The sequence below is a fragment of the Gossypium arboreum genome, chromosome 11 (genome assembly GCF_025698485.1).
Source record: "Gossypium arboreum isolate Shixiya-1 chromosome 11, ASM2569848v2, whole genome shotgun sequence".
Classification (NCBI taxonomy): Eukaryota; Viridiplantae; Streptophyta; class Magnoliopsida; order Malvales; family Malvaceae; genus Gossypium; species Gossypium arboreum.
Window position 1 is genome coordinate 52,733,333 of NC_069080.1, and position 18,339 is coordinate 52,751,671.

Here is an 18,339-nt window from a genome sequence, read left to right on the forward strand (position 1 = left end):
CATTATGGAAAAATTACATTTTTGGCCCCTAACTTTTACAAAATTACATTTTTGCCCCTAGGCTCGGGAATTTAATTTCAGCCCTTATTCTTATGTTTCATGATATGCTGAACATTTTTTCTTCTACAACAACATCAAATTCTCACTCCATCATATAGTTATGAACAATAGGTATTTTTACCGATTATCTTGCTTTTACTCGTTTTCACTTAAAACCGAGTAGCACAAGTTATTTAACATAATTTAAAACCTCATATTCTATCATAAAACATCAAAATACACAAATTTCACCTATGGGTATTTTTCCAAATGTGAACCCTAGGTTAAATTATTACTAGCATAAGCTTAATCGAGCTTCCGGATTCCAAAAACGTAAAGAACATTAAAAGCGGGCTTGGAATCACTTACTATGGAGCTTGAAAGTTGAAGAAACCCTAGCTATGGAGAGAGGGAGAATTCGGCAGCAACTAAGGAGGATGATGACCAATTTTGTGTTATTTTTCCCATTTTATTTCATTTAATATCCAAATGACCAAAATGCCCTCCTTACTAAACTTTCAAAAATTCCTTCCATGTCCTAATTTTGTCCATGAACTTAAAATTGGTCAAATTGCTATTTAAGACCTCCTAATTAATATTCCAAAACAATTTCATACTAAAACTTCGGGATGCAAATTTTGCAACTTATTCGATTTAGTCCCTACTTTCAATTTAAGCACTTTAGGCATAGAATTTCATCACGAAATTTTCACACAATCATGCAATCATATCATAAACCCCAAAATAATTATAAAACAATTATTTCTATCTCGGATTTGTGGTCACGAAACCACTATTCCGATTAGGCCCTAATTCGGGTTGTCACAGATGGCTTGCTCATTTGGTTTAGTGAAACCTTATAATTGAACTAATGTGTTGAAATGTTTTAGTTATAACTTGATAGTAGTTAGTTTGTTATTAAATATTCGGCTATGTTTTGATAGTGAGTCATTTTAGAAATTTTATAAGAGCTCTTATGGAAAATCAATGAGACAGGTTTGCATTGTTGATAATTTTTGTCTGGTAAGTATCTTTGACCTTATAGAAGTTTTGTTAAGTCAAGTAATACCTCATAACCTTATTCCGGCAAAGGATACGGGTTAAGAGTGTTACAAGAGGAGCTTAGCAAAGAAAAGAGAAAAGTAGCTTTAGAGGCTAGAGACTCGAGAAAAAGACCGATGAGTAAGTCATATCAATCTTTGTCAAAGAAATCCAAAGATTCATTCACTCATCCAAATGCTTCAATCGGGTATTCGAATAAAGCTCGTGGAAAACAATACTCAAGTACTAAAGCTCAAGCTACATCGGTATAGAGTGTTGGCAGTGTAAGAAATTATAGACGTGAATGTTAATGATGCAGAAGACGACATCCTGGTGAATGTAGAATGAATAATCGGGCTTATTTCAAATGTTGTTTGCAAGATCGTTTCATACGGGATTGACCTGAATTAGATGAAAAATATAAGTTTCAGAATACAAAACCGAGTAACACAGCCACTAGAGGGAGGCCACTAAAAAATACGGGAAATGTGACCAGTAGTAGAGGCACGACAAAAGATTCGGCGATGGGATCTAAGGCCAGAGCACCTGCTAGAGCTTAAGCTATTCACGCTTGAGAAGATGCTTCATTACCAGATATTATTACCGGTACATATTCTCTTTACGACACTAATGTGATTGTATTGATTGATCCTGAATTAACTCATTCCTATATCTGTATGAATTTAGTGTTTGCTAAGAATTTTCTTGTTGAGTCTATTGTATTTGTGATTAAAGTATTGAACCATTTAGGCAAGTTTGATAAAGTTTACAAGAACTGTCTTTTAATGACTAAGGGTTACTGTTTTCTGGCTGATTTGATGCTACTACCTTTTGATGAATTTGATGTAATTCTGGGTATGGATTGGTTAACACTACATGATGCCATTGTGAATTGTTGAAAAAAGACTATTGAATTGAAGTGTTAGAATAGTGAAATCCTTCAAATTGAATCTGATGAGTTGAATGGGTTGCCAATTGTGATTTCATCAATGTCAACTCATAAATGTGTGAGGAAAGGTTGTGAAGCTTACCTTGCATATGTGCCAGATACAAAAGTGTCTAAATTGAAAATTGAAATAGTATCGATCGTATGAGAGTTTTCAGATGTGTTTCTAGAAGAATTACCTGGATTATCACTAATTAGAGATGTTGAATTTGCTATTGAGTTAGTATCGAGAACTTCACCAATACCTATAGCTCCATAAAGAATGGCTCCGACAGAATTGAAAGAGTTGAAATTTCAGTTGCAAGAGTTAAGAGATAGAGGTTTTGCACGACCTAGTTTTTCACCCTGGGGTGTACCAGTATTGTTCGTAAAGAAGAAAGACGATCAATGAGAATGTGTATTGACTATCGACAACTCAACAAAGTTACGGTAAAGAACAAGTATCCTTTGCTGAGAATAGATGACTTGTTTGATTAGTTAAAAGGGGCAATAGTGTTTTCGAAGATTGATTTGAGATCAAACTATTATCAATTGTGAGTAAATGATTCGGATATGCTAAAAACTGCGTTCAGAACGAGGTATGGACATTATAAATATCTCATTATGCCTTTCGAATTGACTAATTCTCCCGTAGTCTTTATGGATTTGATGAATCAGATTTTTAGACCGTATTTAGATGGATTCGTTGTTGTATTAATTGACGACATTTTAATCTATTCTCGAGATGAGTCTAAGCACACTAAGCATTTGAGAATTGTGATACTAACTTTAAGAGATAAGTAATTGTTCACTAAATTCAACAAGTGTGAATTTTGGCTTCGAGAAGTCAAATTTTTGAAACATATTGTTTCAGCTGAAGTAATACGAGTTGAACTGAGTAAGATTTCTGCAGTTGTTGACTGGAAACCACCGAGAAATGTATCCAAATTAAGAAGTTTTCTAGGGTTAGCTCGTTATTATTGACATTTTGTTAAAGGGTTCTCGATGATTGCTACACCTATGACCCGATTGCTACAAAAAGATGTGAAGTTCGAGTGGTCAGAAAAATGTCACAAAGTTTTGATCAGTTGAAAGCATTGTTAATTGAGGCACCAGTGTTGGATTAACCTGAGTGGGGTAAAGAATTCGTGATTTATAGTGATGTATAGTTGAATAGTTTGAGTTGCATTTTGATGTAAGAAGGAAACGTTATAGCTTATGCCTCCAGACAGTTGAAGCCGCATGAAAAGAATTATCCAAAACATGATTTAGAGTTTGCTACTGTTGTGTTCAAATTGAAAATTTGGCGACATCATTTTGTACGGTGAAAAGTGTCATATCTTTACCGATCACAAAAGTTTAAAGTATATTATGACTCAAAAAGATCTGAATTTATGACAATGGAGATGGTTCGAGCTATTAAAAGATTACAAGTTAGTAATTGATTATCATCCGGGGAAAACAAATGTAGCTGCAGATTCTTTGAGTAGAAAATCTATGTTTACTTTGAGAGCAATAAATATGAGACTGAATTTGTCGGGTGATGGTTCGATATTAGCCAAAATAAAGCTAAAGTAGTTTTTCTTCAACAAATTTGTGAATCTCAAAAGTGAGAAACTGAATTACAAGCTAAAAGAATGCAATGTGAGTCAACTAGTGATTTTGACTATCAGATCAGATCCGATGATTGTTTAATGTTCCGAGATAGAATTTGCGTACCAAAGAATCCTGAGCTCATTCAGAAAATTTTACACGAAGCTCATAGTAGTTGTTTATCTGTTCACCCGGTAAGTACCAAAATGTACAATGATTTGAAGCAGTTGTATTGGTGGTCGGGTATGAAGCGAGACATTTTAGAGTTTGTATCAAGATGTTTAGTGTGTCAGCAAGTTAAAGCTGATCATCAAGTGCCTTCGAGATTATTACAGCCTATGATGATACTAGAGTGGAAGTGGAATAGAGTTACGATGGATTTTGTATCGGGTTTACCTCTATCTCTGAAAACGAAAGATGTTATCTGGGTTGTTGTTAATCGACTGACGAACTCTGCACATTTCATTCTAGTACATACAGACTATTCACTTGATAAATTGTCTGAATTGTACATATTTGAGATTGTTAGAGTGCATGGGGTGCTAGTTTTGATTATTTTGGATAGAGATCTGAGGTTTACATCGCAATTTTAGAAGAAATTGCAAGAAGTTCTGGGTACGAGGTTGAATTTTAGTACAGCATTTCATCAGTAAATCGACGGTCAGTTTGAGAGAGTAATTCAAATTCTCAAAGGTATGCTTCGTTGTTGTGTTTGGAGTTCGAACGTAATTGGGAGAAATATTTGTCGTTGGTTGAATTTGCATATAATAATAGTTTTCAAACGAGCATAAAGATGGCACCGTACGAAGCTTTGTATGGTCGTAAATGTCGAACATCATTGTATTAGACTGAGCTGAGTGAGAAAAAGATTCACGAGGTTGATTTAATCTAAGAGACTGAAGATAAAGTGAAAGTAATTCGTGACAGTCTGAAAACAGCTTCAGAGCGACAGAAATCATGCGTAGATTTAAAATGAAAAGAAATTGAATTTTAGATCGGTGACAAAGTATTTCTGAAAGTATCTCCGTGGAAGAAAATAATTCAATTTGGTCACAAAGGAAAATTGAGTCAGTGTTTCATTGGCCAGTATGAAATCATCAAAAGAAAAGAGCCAGTGGCATATCGGCTTGCTTTACCGACTGAGTTAGAGAAAATCCATAATGTGTTTCATTTGTCAATGTTGTGTCGATACAGATCGGATCCTTTAGACGTAATTTCTTCGGGAGAGATTGAAATTCAACCTGACATGACTTACAATAAAGAACTGATCCAAATTTTAGCTCGAGAGGTTAAAGAATTGAGAAATAAACACATAGCTTTAGTGAAAGTCTTGTGGCAACATCACGGGGTCAAAAAGGCTAAATGGGAGCCCGAGGAAGCTAACTTCTTTTTTAGTAAGATTTTCGGGGACGAAAATCCCTAAGGGGGAGAATTGTAACAGCCCGTTTTTGGTCAAATCAGAATAGTGGTTTCAAGACCAAAAATCTAAAGTCAAAATAATTATTTTATTATTATTTTAATGTTTACAGCATGATTGAATGATTGTGTGAAATGTGAAAACTTTGTGTTAAAATGTGAAATAAATGAAAAATATGGGCTGATAGGGACTTAATTGAAATTCGGCTAGCATGGGTTGTCGTTAAATTGCATTAATTTGTGTTTTTATGAAATAAGGACTAAATTGTAAAAATGTGAAACATTAGGGGCAAATATGTAAAAGTGATTTAAAGTGTGATATGGACTAAATTGAATAGAGAGATTATTAAATAAGCTAAATTTGGTATTATATAGATCAAGAAAATTGAATCTCGGATCTAGATCGAGCGAAAGACAAAGTTCTCGACTAATCGATCAATTTATTCGTTTTTACGTCCGAGGTAAGTTCGTATGTAATAAGTTTCATTGTAAATATATTTCAAATGCTTTGATATTGCATAAACTATTAATACAAGACTACAAACATGTTTAACAACAATTCAACGATAATTCTATGTTAGAAATCCCTGTTGAACCTTAGGAATAGATTTGGATACTAATGACATGTTATTAGGGTATTATTGTGATTATGTGATCTGGGTGCAGGTCCTGTACGTCCTACCGGAGGCTGAGTATACTGGCATGTGTTGTGGATACTTGAAAGCTTGTGTGAGCAGCACCATGTAGCTACATCTTGGCTGACAGCTTGTGTGAGCAGGCCCGTTGATGGCTCTAGTGTGAGCAGTATATATGGTATGAGATTGAGATAGCTTTGGCTATATGTAACACCCCAAACCCGGCCTAGACGTTATGACCGGATCTGGTGCGCCACATCGGAGCGTTCAAAACATTCCGTATTACTTAGTTGGAAAATCTTAGTTGGTGATTGTAAAAGACACTTTTAAAAGTAAGCTAAAGTGAACGGAAGCCGTGCACCAGGTAGGAAACCAGGAAGGAGAGGAGGTGAGTCCGTCGGACTGCTTAAGTACCAAGCTCGCTTCGGATCCAATCCTAGACATGCACACCGCCATTGCCACACTCTAACATCTCGTATAATTTTTGCGAAAACCGTGTGATTATGCCCATCTTAAGAAAATGATTAAGGTTGAAAACGTTTGCTTAAAATATTTATTCTCTTGGAAAACATTTACTTTATGGAAACTTTGTGCGTCATCGTGATCTTTAAAAACAAGTAGTTTTATAAAATGAACCCTAGTGCTAACCAGTTTAATAATCCCCAAAATAAAATTAAAAAAAAGAGCGGCCTTATTGCAACTTCAAGCACAATAAAAATAATCCAAATTAAATGCTAAACTTATTTAAAATCAGCAATCAATCTTCGTGGCCACTCTGAATCCCGCCCAGCTCCAAGTCCACCAACTAGGGCTCACCTGCAAGGATGGAAGGGGAAGGGGTGAGTTTGGGAAAAACTCAGTGTATACAGAAGCCCATCCAAAGCCCAAATCAGCTCGAGCCCATTGGGCCTAAGCCTATCTGAGATAACGATACACATGAGAACAAAGCCTTTTTCGAATACTGATAGCAAGGCCTTAGCCCTTTTTAACATAACAAGATGGCCCATAGGCCCGATTCAAGAACATAGGTAACAATAGTAATAATGCATGCAAGCCCAACTGGGGAGACTACTCAACCCACCAACCGCTACACAGTCCCCGTACCAGCCCTACACTCCATGTGGGGAATATCTCAACCCACCCAGTCCTACACTCCACAGTGGCGAAAGAATTACGCTCAAATATCAGAAAGTTGAGGCAAAGCCTCCAGTACGTGGATGAACCACATTCAGTACTTCCTCCATCAATACCCCAATCCCATGCAACAGATATTAATAAAAGCATAATATGCAAAATACAGTATCAATTATTCATGCATTTCAGTCATTTTAAACCCTAAGGGTATTTCGGTAATTATGCTCTTCAGGGGTAATTTCGTAACTTACGCAACTACACAAGCTACTTCAGTAATTTTTAGCAGTTTTATGCAATTTGGTTCCACCATCTAACTAACATGCTACTTTGCCCATATTTTACCCATATTGGTCCGTAAGTCCATTGGGCCCAGTTTTGGCCCATCGAGGCCTCTTTTTCCGAAATACGCTAAAATGTCACACGAACTTACTTACCACTTTGCGGTGCTAGATCTAACAATTACTCTATGTCTTAAGAGCATTCGCATACTCACAAGCCTATGAAATGCCGGAATTTCGGCATTTCGGCTTTTGCCGAATTGAACTAAGGAAGGGGGGTTCAGTACACACCTGATTCGCGACGACTGCTACTGAGATCACTTTCGATGTCCTACAATTGATTAGCACAGTGCTTATTTACAAACTATAATCACTAAATTCCAAAACTTACTCACCCATGATCGAACCATGTCCCTAAAAGCCTTTGAAACCTTACTTTTTGCCAAAATCGATAGCTAGCTCCGAATCCGATTGTTCCAATGATTCACACTTTCAATCCAACACTTAAGAAGGCACTAATCATTGACAGAAAACATCAGTTAAAAACCCTTAGAGCCACATGCCCAAATCGACAGCCTCCCTAATTTTAGAGACTTCGGCTTTTCTTAACTTTGCAAAATAAGAACAGATCTGAGATGATAAGTACTTACCCCTTACTCCTACTTGATTTCCACACAATCTAGTGCATATTTATCCTTAGAACAATGGAAAAACCCGAATCCAAGAGTTTGAAGAAGTTTCGGCTATAAGCCCCTAAACCAGTGGTACTTTCGGCTTTTGGGTGGTGAAGAAGATGATAATGTGGAACTATAACCTTGAAGTAGAATTGCTGTCAGGTATCTAGGATTAGGAAAAGATAATCGTAGATTAATAAAAATAAAGAACATAGAAAAACCTGGCTTTGAAGAAATCGGCACAAGCAGTGATCACAGGATTTCGGGTTTTATAGATTCGGCAAAAGTATTGATGAATAGCAGGTATGATGAATAGTTTTGAAGTAAAAAAATAGAAGAAGAAGAATAGGGGAGGTGGTAGTTTCGGCTAGAGAGGAAAAAGAGAGGAAAAACAACCCTAGGGTGTTAAAGCAGAAGAAAAACGGCACCACTCAATACCCTAAGTGCCGAAATACCAACCTAATACCCCCTGCCGATTTTCCTCTTCAATTCCCATAATTCGCCAACTCCTAGCCTCATCCAAATCCTTAAATCTCTCCCTTATCTCTCATTAATCCAAGCATTTAAACTGATCCAACTCTCTTCTAGCAGAATCCACCTGAACTCCAACACTTACCCCTCCTGCACTTAAAAATTAAATGCATCTATTTGTCAACACAGGGAATCGATCCCATGCCTTCCCCACTACTCCACACGCCAATTTTCTAGGAGCCTAGTGGCATCACCCTTGCCACTTTACCAAGGCTCTTTTTGTGATGCAATTTACCCACAACTCTACTTAAGGGCCACTTAGCCAGAACCCCTAACTCCTAAGTCTAAAATTCCAAAAATTCAACCGGGTTTTGGCCAACTCATGGGCCTTCCATAAACCCATTTACTTAGTCAAAATATTAATTCCACATCCAAATACAAAATTTTAAAATCTTTACAAAATATTGAAAACCGCGAATAAATCCGAAAATCAGGATGTTTCAACTCTACCCTCCTTAAAGAAATTTCGGCCTCAAAATTTTACCTTATCAGAACAGTTGAGGGTACTGTTGACGCATAGCCTCCTCAGTCTCCCATGTAGCTTCTTCTTTGCCATGGTTTCTCCAAAGTACTTTCACTAGTGGAACTGATTTCCTTCTCAACATCTTGACGTCACGATCAAGTATTTGCACAGTTCCTCTTGAAAGTTAAATCGATTGTACCTCGATTTACGAATCGGTATGATATGAGTTGGGTCGATCGATACCGCCTCAAAGATGGATACATGAAAACGTCGTGGATACGATGCTGTTCTGATGGTAACTCTAGCTGATATGCCACTGGTCCAACCCGCTTAACAATTCGGTAAGGCTCAATAAACCGTGGGCTCAACTTACCCTTCTTACCAAATCTCAAAATTTTCTTCCAAGGGGAAACCTTCAAGAAAACCATATCCCCAACAGCGAACTCCATCCCTTTGCGCTTCAGATCCGTATACGACTTCTGTCTATCGGATGCCTCCTTTAACCGATCCCTTATCAGCCTAACCTTGCTCTCAGTGTCTACCACCAACTCCGGTCCAAGCACTCGTCGTTCGCCCAACTCTGTCCAACACGTCGGCGTACGACATCTTCGCCCATAGAGTGATTCATATGGAGCCATCTGAATACTTGCTTGATAGCTGTTATTGTAGGCAAACTCCGCCAATGGCAGGTAGTCCTCCCAACTGCCACGAAAATCAATAATACAACCTCTCAACATATCCTCCAGAACCTGAATAACCCTTTCGATTGTCCATCATGCGTGGGTGAAAAGATGCTAAAATCCAATCGTGTACCCAACGCTTCCTGCAACTTCCGCCAAAACCGAGATGTAAACCTAGGGTCTCGATCAGTAATTATCGACACTGGCACCCCATGCAGTCGCACTACCTCCGCCACATATAACTTGGCCAACTTTTGCAGTGAGTAGTAGGTACGAACAGGTATGAAATGAGCAGATTTTGTTAACCTATCCACCACTACCCACATCGAATCTTTCTTGGTGGGTGTCAAAGGTAACCCGCTCACAAATTCCATTGTTACTCTCTCCCACTTCCATAGTGGAATTTTCACAGGTTGCAGTAATCCCGACGGCAATTGGTGCTCAGTCTTAACCTGCTGGCACGTCAGACATTTCCAAACAAATTCAGTCACCTCACGTTTTAATCCGGGCCACCAGTATATCTCTCGCAAGTCTCGATATAACTTATTCCCTCCAGGATACATGGCACAGAGTCCACCATGAGCCTCTTTCAGAATTAACTGCCTCAATTCAGGGTCCTTTGGAATACAAACCCTTCCACGAAAGCACAGAACTCCTTCAGTGTTCAACCCAAAATCCTCGTCCTCACCATTCTTAACTTGCTGGAACCGATGAGCTAATGAATCGTCCTTCAACTGTTTTTCCTTAACCTGCTCAGTCCAAGTAGGCCTTACTTGTAGTTCTGCCAACAAGCTTCCATCGTCGTACAGACTTAATCGTGCGAACAAGGCTCTCAAATCAGTAACAACCCTTCGACTCAACGCATCTGCCACCACATTAGCCTTTCCTGGGTGGTACTCTATCGAACAGTCGTAGTCTTTAAGCAACTCCACCTATCTTCGTTGCCTAAGATTCAACTCCTTCTAAGTCAACAAATACTTTAAGCTCTTATGATCTGTGTATATGATGCACTTTTCCCCATATAAGTAATGTCTCCAAATTTTTAATGCAAAAATCACATTGCTAGCTCCAAATCATGCGTAGGGTAATTCACCTCATGAGCCTTAAGTCGTCGCGATGCATAGCGACCACCTTGCCCTCTTGCATCGAAGACGCAACCTAACCCCACATGCGACGCATCGTCAGATACAAGAAAGTCCTTCCTGACACCGGTTGAATCAACACTAGCGCTTCGGTCAATACCTTTTTCAACCGATCAAAAGCTTTTTGCTGTTTCTCGGTCCAGAAAAATGGTACTCCTTTCCTTATGAGTTTTGTCAAAGGTGCCGCCATTACCGAGAAACCCTCCACAAACCTTTCGTAGTAACCCGCCAACCCTAGAAACTCCAATTTCCGACATCGACCTAGGTGGCTTCCATTCCAGAATCGCTTCAATTTTACGAGGATCCACCTTAATCCCCTCGGCAGAGACCACATGCCCTAAGAAAGTTACCTCCCTCAACCAGAATTCGCACTTGCTGAATTTCGCATAGAGCTCATTTTCCCTTAACACTTGCAGCACAATACGGAGATGCTCATCATGCTTCGCCTTCGTTTCAGAGTATACCAGGATATCGTCGATAAAAACGACTACGAACCGATCCAAGTAAGGTTGGAATACTCGGTTCATCAGATCCATAAAAGCTGCAGGTGCGTTCGTCAACCCAAACGGCATGACCACAAACTCATAATGTCCATATCGAGTTCGAAATGCTGTTTTGTGAATATCCCCTTCTTTTACCCTTAGTTGATGGTATCCAGAACGAAGATCAATTTTGGAGAATACCGAAGCTCCCCTAAGCTGATCAAACAGATCGTCAATTCTTGGTAATGGATACTTATTCTTAATCATCAGTTTGTTCAACTGGCGATAATCGATGCACATGCGCATCGTTCCATCCTTTTTCTTCACAAATAGGACCGGTGCTCCCCAAGGAGACACACTAGGCCTAATGAAGCCTCTATCTAACAACTCTTGAATTTGAGCCTTCAGCTCCACTAACTCCTTCGGTGCCATCCTATAGGGTGCAATAGATACTGGAGCTGTTCCAGGCAACAAATCGATTCCAAACTCAACTTCTCGATTCAGAGGTAATCCAGGAAGCTCTTCCGGAAAAACATCCCAGAATTCCCTAACAGTTCTGATGGTCTCCACAGTCAGATCCTCAGTTTCAGCTTGGCTTACCAAAACCAGATATGCCTCGCACCCCTTGCGCATCAGTTTCTCAGCCCTCAACGCCGATACTACATTGGATAAATAATCCCTTCGTTCTCCAATAATCATTACCTCTTCCTCATTGACAGTCCTTAACACCATCCTCTTAGCTGCACAATCCAATGTTGCCTTATGCTTGGTCAACCAATCCATCCCTAGTATCAAATCGAATTCTTCAAGCAGTAACTTCATCAAGTCCCCACAGAAAACCCTACCTCGAATCTCCAGAGGCACCTCCTTGAAGAGTTTCTCTACCTTAACCGAATGACCTAAAGGACTTATCACAGACACCCCACACACAGTCTCCTCGAAGTGCACACCCAGTGCCCCAGAAATGTTATATGCCACATATGAATGGGTTGATCCCACATCAATCAGAGCAGTATAAGGTACACCATAGATAAAAAACGTACCAGTTATGACATCAGGTGCGTCACCCTCCTCGCGGCGACGAGCAGCATACACCAAAGCTGGCTGACGAGCATCCGCGTTACCAATACCCCTGCCAGGTGCCCCACGTCCAAGGCCATTACCAGCGCGACCTTGTCCACGACCTCTTGGCAGTGGTGGTCCATCCCTCACAGGTTGAGCCGGTCGCACAGCCCCTTGCTCGGCCCCTTGAGCCTGAGTGGCCCTCCTAGGACAATCCTTAATCCTATGCTCCTTAGACCCACAACGAAGACAAGCCCCAGAACGCTTCCAGCACTCTCCTTGATGCATTCTGCTGCAATCCCCACATGCTTGCGGTCTACCTGTGTTCACCAAGACCGCCGAACCGGTTCCTCCATCCTAGCTCTCTTAACATTTCGATTTGCAGCACCATTGGTCCAAAGATCCTCTTGAACCGATTCCGATCCCTATCATGATTCTTCCGTTCGGTTTGTTTCACCTCCTCAGCTATCTTAGCCTTCTCTACCAGTGCAGTGAAATCTCGCTCTCTCTGCGGAGCTATGAGCACCCTTAACTCATCTCTGAAACCATCCTCAAAACAAACGATGCGCTCGTATTCAGTGGAAACATGCCATTAGCATACCGACTCAATCGTAGAAACTCCGCCTCATATTCAGCAATGGTCTTATTTCCTTGAGTCAGATTCAAGAACTCCTTTCTGCGTGCATCCACATAGCTAGCTCCAACATATTTTGCCTTAAAGGTCTGTTTGAACAGCTCTCATGTTACCCTCTCAGCTGGGGTACCCTCTCTAACAGTAATCCACCACTGATACGCTTCATCCCGCAGCAACGTCACCGCCCCTTTCAACTTCTATTCTACTGAGCAGTCCAGGTCATCCATGATCCGCTCTATGGCTTCCAACCAGTACTCCGCCACATTTGGGGCCACTCCAAATACGCCCCTAAAAATCTCAGCTCCGTTGGCCCGAAGTCTTTCAGAAATGGACCCCCTATTCATGGGCCCGACGTTAGCTCCGGCCACCCTTTCCAAAACCCTCAACATGGCCTGAGACAGAGCGTCATCCCCTGTGGCCCGATCATACGGCCCATTTTCATTAACCGGTGGTGGACGTACCTCGCCAGCTGGCATGTGTTCAGATGACGCAGATCCAGCTTGAGTGCTACCTCGGCCTCGACCACGGCCTCTTCCTCGAGTAGCCCTTGTACTCATAACGATTTATCTGATTACGAATTTTATGACATTAGTTTCTTGGTTTCACTATTTATTACGAATGTCTTATGAGCAGATAGAGTTTTGAGTTATTTTTGCAATCACAATTTAGCTACGGTCTCAGTTTTGTAGCCCTAATACTACCTTATCAATAGCACTATCTCTAAGGCTCAGTACTATCTATAGTATTATTTCTAGTCCAGTTCCATATAAATATGTAAAGCAGAAAAAGAACACTTACAGACTTGGTGCCGGGGATTCAGTGTGCCACTTCTTTATCAGTCCATAAAAAACCCATGTTTTTGTTTACCGAAAATAAAAAGATTTCATTTGAGAACACTTTCATTTCAAAACTATTGATTTAACCTCGTTCAATAGAAAAACTTTGAACATCTTTGAAAAACTTAAATTTTTTTTTAAAAGATTTTTTGACCCGATCCACAGCCGAGTTGTTGCAACCAGGCTCTGATACCACTAAATGTAACACCCCAAACCCGGCCTAGACGTTATGACCGGATCTGGTGCGCCACATCGAAGCGTTCAAAACATTCCGTATTACTTAGTTGGAAAATCTTAGTTGGTGATTGTAAAAGACACTTTTAAAAGTAAGCTAAAGTGAGCGGAAGCCGTGCACGTGTAGGAAACCGGGAAGGAGAGGAGGTGAGTCTGCCGGATTGCTTAAGTACCAAGCTCCTTCGGATCCAATCCTAGACATGCACACCGCCATTGCCACACTCTAACATCTCGTATAATTTTATGAAAACCGTGTGATTATGCCCATCTTAAGAAAATGATTAAGGTTGAAAACGTTTGCTTAAAATATTTATTCTCTTGGAAAACATTTACTTATGGAAACTTTATGCGTCATCGTGATCTTTTAAAAACAAGTAGTTTTTATAAAAGCGAACCCTAGTGCTAACCAGTTTAATAATCCCCAAAATAAAATTAATAAAAGAGCGGCCTTATTACAACTTCAAGCACAATAAAATAATCCAAATTAAATGCTAAACTTATTTAAAATCGGCAATCAATCTTCGTGGCCACTCTGAATCCCTTGACTCCAAGTCCACCAACTAGGGCTCACCGCAAGGATGGAAGGGAAGGGGTGAGTTTGGGAAACACTCGGTGTATCTGAAACCCATCCAAAGCCCAAATCAGCTCGAGCCCATTGGGCCTAAGCCCTATCTGAGATACAAGACACAGAGAACAAAGCCTTTTTCGAATACATGTAGCAAGGCCTTAGCCCTTTTAACATAACAGATGGCCCATAGGCCCGATTCAAGAACATAGGTAACAATAGTAATAATGCATGCAAGCCCAACTGGGAGACTACTCAACCCACCAACCACTACACAGGTCCCTGCACCACCCTACACTCCATGTGGGAATATCTCAACCCACCCACCCTACACTCCACAAAGTGTAAAGAACGCCGCCTCAATATCGAAAGTTGAGGCAAAGCCTCCAGTACGTGGATGAACCACATTCAGTACTTCCTCCATCAATACCCCAATCCAATGCAACAGATATTAATAAAAGCATAATATGCAAAATACAGTATCAATTATTCATGCATTTCAGTCATTTTAAACCCTAAGGGTATTTCGGTAATTATGCTCTTCAGGGGTAATTTCGTAACTTACGCAACTACACAAGCTACTTCAGTAATTTTTACCAGTTTTATGCAATTTGGTTCCACCATCTAACTAACATGCTACTTTGCCCATATTTTACCCATATTGGTCCGTAAGTCTATTGGGCCCAATTTTGGCCCATCGAGGCCTCTTTTTCTGAAATACGCTAAAATGTCACACGAACTTACTTACCACTTTGCGGTGCTAGATCTAACAATTACTCTATGTCTTAAGAGCATTCGCATACTCACAAGCCTATGAAATGCCGGAATTTCGGCATTTCGGCTTTTGCCGAATTGAACTAAGGAAGGGGGGTTCGGTACACACCTGATTCGCGACGACTGCTACTGAGATCACTTTTGATGTCCTACAATTGATTAGCACAGTGCTTATTTACAAACTATAATCACTAAATTCCAAAACTTACTCACCCATGATCGAACCATGTCCCTAAAAGCCTTTGAAACCTTACCTTTTGCCAAAATCGATAGCTAGCTCCGAATCTGATTGTTCCAATGATTCACACTTTCAATCCAACACTTAAGAAGGCACTAATCATTGTGTAAAACGTCGATTAAAACCCTTAGAGCCACATGCCCAAATCGATGACCTCCCTAATTTTAGGGACTTGACTTTTCTTAACTTTGCAAAATAAGAACAGATCCGAGATGATAAGTACTTACCCCTTACTCCTACTTGATTTCCACACAATCTAGTGCATATTTATCCTTAGAACAATGGAAAAACCCGAATCCAAGAGTTTGAAGAAGTTTCGGCTATAAGCCCCTAAACCAGTGGTACTTTCGGCTTTTGGGTGGTGAAGAAGATGATAATGTGGAACTATAACCTTGAAGTAGAATTGCTGTCAGGTATCTAGGATTAAGAAAAGATAATCGTAGATTAATAAAAACAAAGAACATAGAAAAACCTGGCTTTGAAGAAATCGGCACAAGCAGTGATCACAGGATTTCGGCTTTTATAGATTCGGCAAAAGTATTGATGAATAGCAGGTATGATGAATAGTTTTGAAGTAAAAAATAGAAGAAGAAGAATAGGGAGGTGGTAGTTTTGCTAGAGAGGAAAAGAGAGGAAAAACAACCCTAAGGTGTTAAAGCGAAGAAAAACGGCACCACTCAATACCCTAAGTGCCGAAATACCAACCTAATACCCCCGCCGATTTTCCTCTTCAATTCCCATAATTGCCAACTCCTAGCCTCATCCAAATCCTTAAATCTCTCCCTTATCCCTCCTTAATCCAAGCATTTAAACTGATCCAACTCTCTTCTAGCGAATCCACGAACTCCAACACTTATCCGTCCCGCACTTAAAAATAAATGCATCTATTTGTCAACACAGGAATCGATCCCATGCCTTCCCATCGCTCCACACTCCACTTTTCTAGGAGCCTAGTGGCGTCACCCTTGCCACTTTACCAAGGCTCTTTTTGTGATGCAATTTACCCACAACTCTACTTAAGGGCCACTTAGCCAGAACCCCTAACTCCTAAGTCTAAAATCCCAAAAATTCAACCGGGTTTTGGCCAACTCATGGGCCTTCCATAAACCCATTTACTTAGTCAAAATATTAATTCCACATCCAAATACAAAATTTTAAAATCTTTACAAAATATTGAAAACCGCGAATAAATCCGAAAATCAGGATGTTACACTATATATATGTGGCACTTCAGGTGCGAGTTTCCCATGTATCCGATAGTATTCCAAATGGTTCAATGGGTAAATGAAAGACGTGGTTGTGTATGAGATTAGTACGAGATGGTACAGGTATGTACATGACCCGTATAAGCTTAAATCAAAGAAGTTGTGTACCAAATTGTTAATTAGATAGTGTGACAAAATCTCTGACGATCCTTGAATCCGAGCTAGCTTTGAAATCACTAAAAAACACAGAAAATAAACAAAGTAAGCTTTATAGCTTAGTAAGCTCATATGAAATAAACACAATCTTAACATGAATATACAAATCATCAATTTGAACATATCAACATGTAGTTCATTTAACTAATAAACCTTTCACATCTTCAATCATAATCTTATGGTAAATCCATGAACTCAATTCGTTTATTCTTTTCTATTTTTACTAGTCGTCTGAACCATGAATTGTCTTATGGCTCATCAATCAGATAGATGAATTTTTTGAACGAACTCTTCAATTCAAGAAAGAAGCGGTCCCTTCTCTCGCTATTGGTTGATGCCCAGATCTACCCCTCCCCCTCCATCAACTAATCTTATTCTTGGATCTTGTTCGTGAAAATGATAAAAATCAATATTTTTATGTATTTTTCTAATTTCTATGTGTATTAAATTACTATAGTCTAATATATTTCCTTCATTTTATTTCTTTTATTTATTGTTATTGTTTTCTTTCTCATATTTCCTTTAGATGAATATAAAACAAAAAAACTCCAGAGGCTATTTTTTCATTTCACGAGTCAAGAAATCCACTTCAAATCTTTTTCTGATATACATAAAGTGTAACAGCCCGATTTAGGGCCAAAATGGAATTGTGGTTTCGAAACCACGAATCCGAGGTTGAAAGAAATTATTTTGATTAAGTTTTAGTGTTTATATTATGATTTCATAATTGTGTGAAAATTTCGTTGTGAAATTTTATCGATTGGGTGTTTAATTTGATATTTAGGACTAAATTGAAATAAGTAAAAAAAAATGTGTGTTCTAGTTCATAAATTACTTGATTGAAATGGGGGTTTTAAGTAGAGGTCCTTAAATGGAATTAGACCATTATACTTTATATGGACAAAAATTAGGACATGGATGGAATTTTAAGAAAGTTTAGTAGTAAGGGCATTTTGGTCATTTGTATATTAAATGAAATAAAATGGGAAAAATAACACAAAAATGTGTTCATCTTCATTCAAGCTTGGTTGAAACTTACATGTTCTCCATAGCTAGGGTTTTTCCCAAGCTTTCAAGCTCAATAGTAAGTGCATTCAAGCCCCGTTTTTAATGTTCTTTACATTTTTGAAATCCTCGGTCTACCTATTTCTACCATTATTTCGAGCTAGGGTTTATGTTTAAAATTTTACCCATGAATGGTATGCATGTATATTGATGTTTAATGGTAGAATATGAATGTTTGAAGTTAGGAGAACGATCTTTTCTAAGCAATTTTTAGCGAAAACGAGCAAAACGGCATAATCGGTAAAAATACCTATTGTTCATAACTATGTGTTAGAGTGAGAATTTGATGTCTTCATAGAAGGGAAAAATGATCAGCATGTCATAAAACATAATAATAAGGGCTGAAATTAAATTCTCGAGCCTAGGGGCAAAATCATAATTTTGTAAAAGTTAGGGGCAAAAATATAATTTTTCCATAATGTGATTTTTGGATTGAAATAAATAGTATGAGTGTTAAATGAGCTAAATGTGTTGTTA

General features: G+C 39.1%; 1 long non-coding RNA gene across 1 annotated transcript in view; it reads right to left on the reverse strand.

Moving 5' to 3' along the window:
- LOC128283517 (uncharacterized) overlaps window positions 1–12,163 on the reverse strand; it is a 91,374-nt gene extending 79,211 nt beyond the window's left edge. Inside the window, exon 1 of the long non-coding RNA XR_008273877.1 lies at window positions 12,077–12,163. This is a non-coding gene — a long non-coding RNA (uncharacterized LOC128283517). The remainder of the gene's footprint in view (window positions 1–12,076) is intronic.
- Between the last annotated feature and the right edge of the window lie 6,176 nt (window positions 12,164–18,339).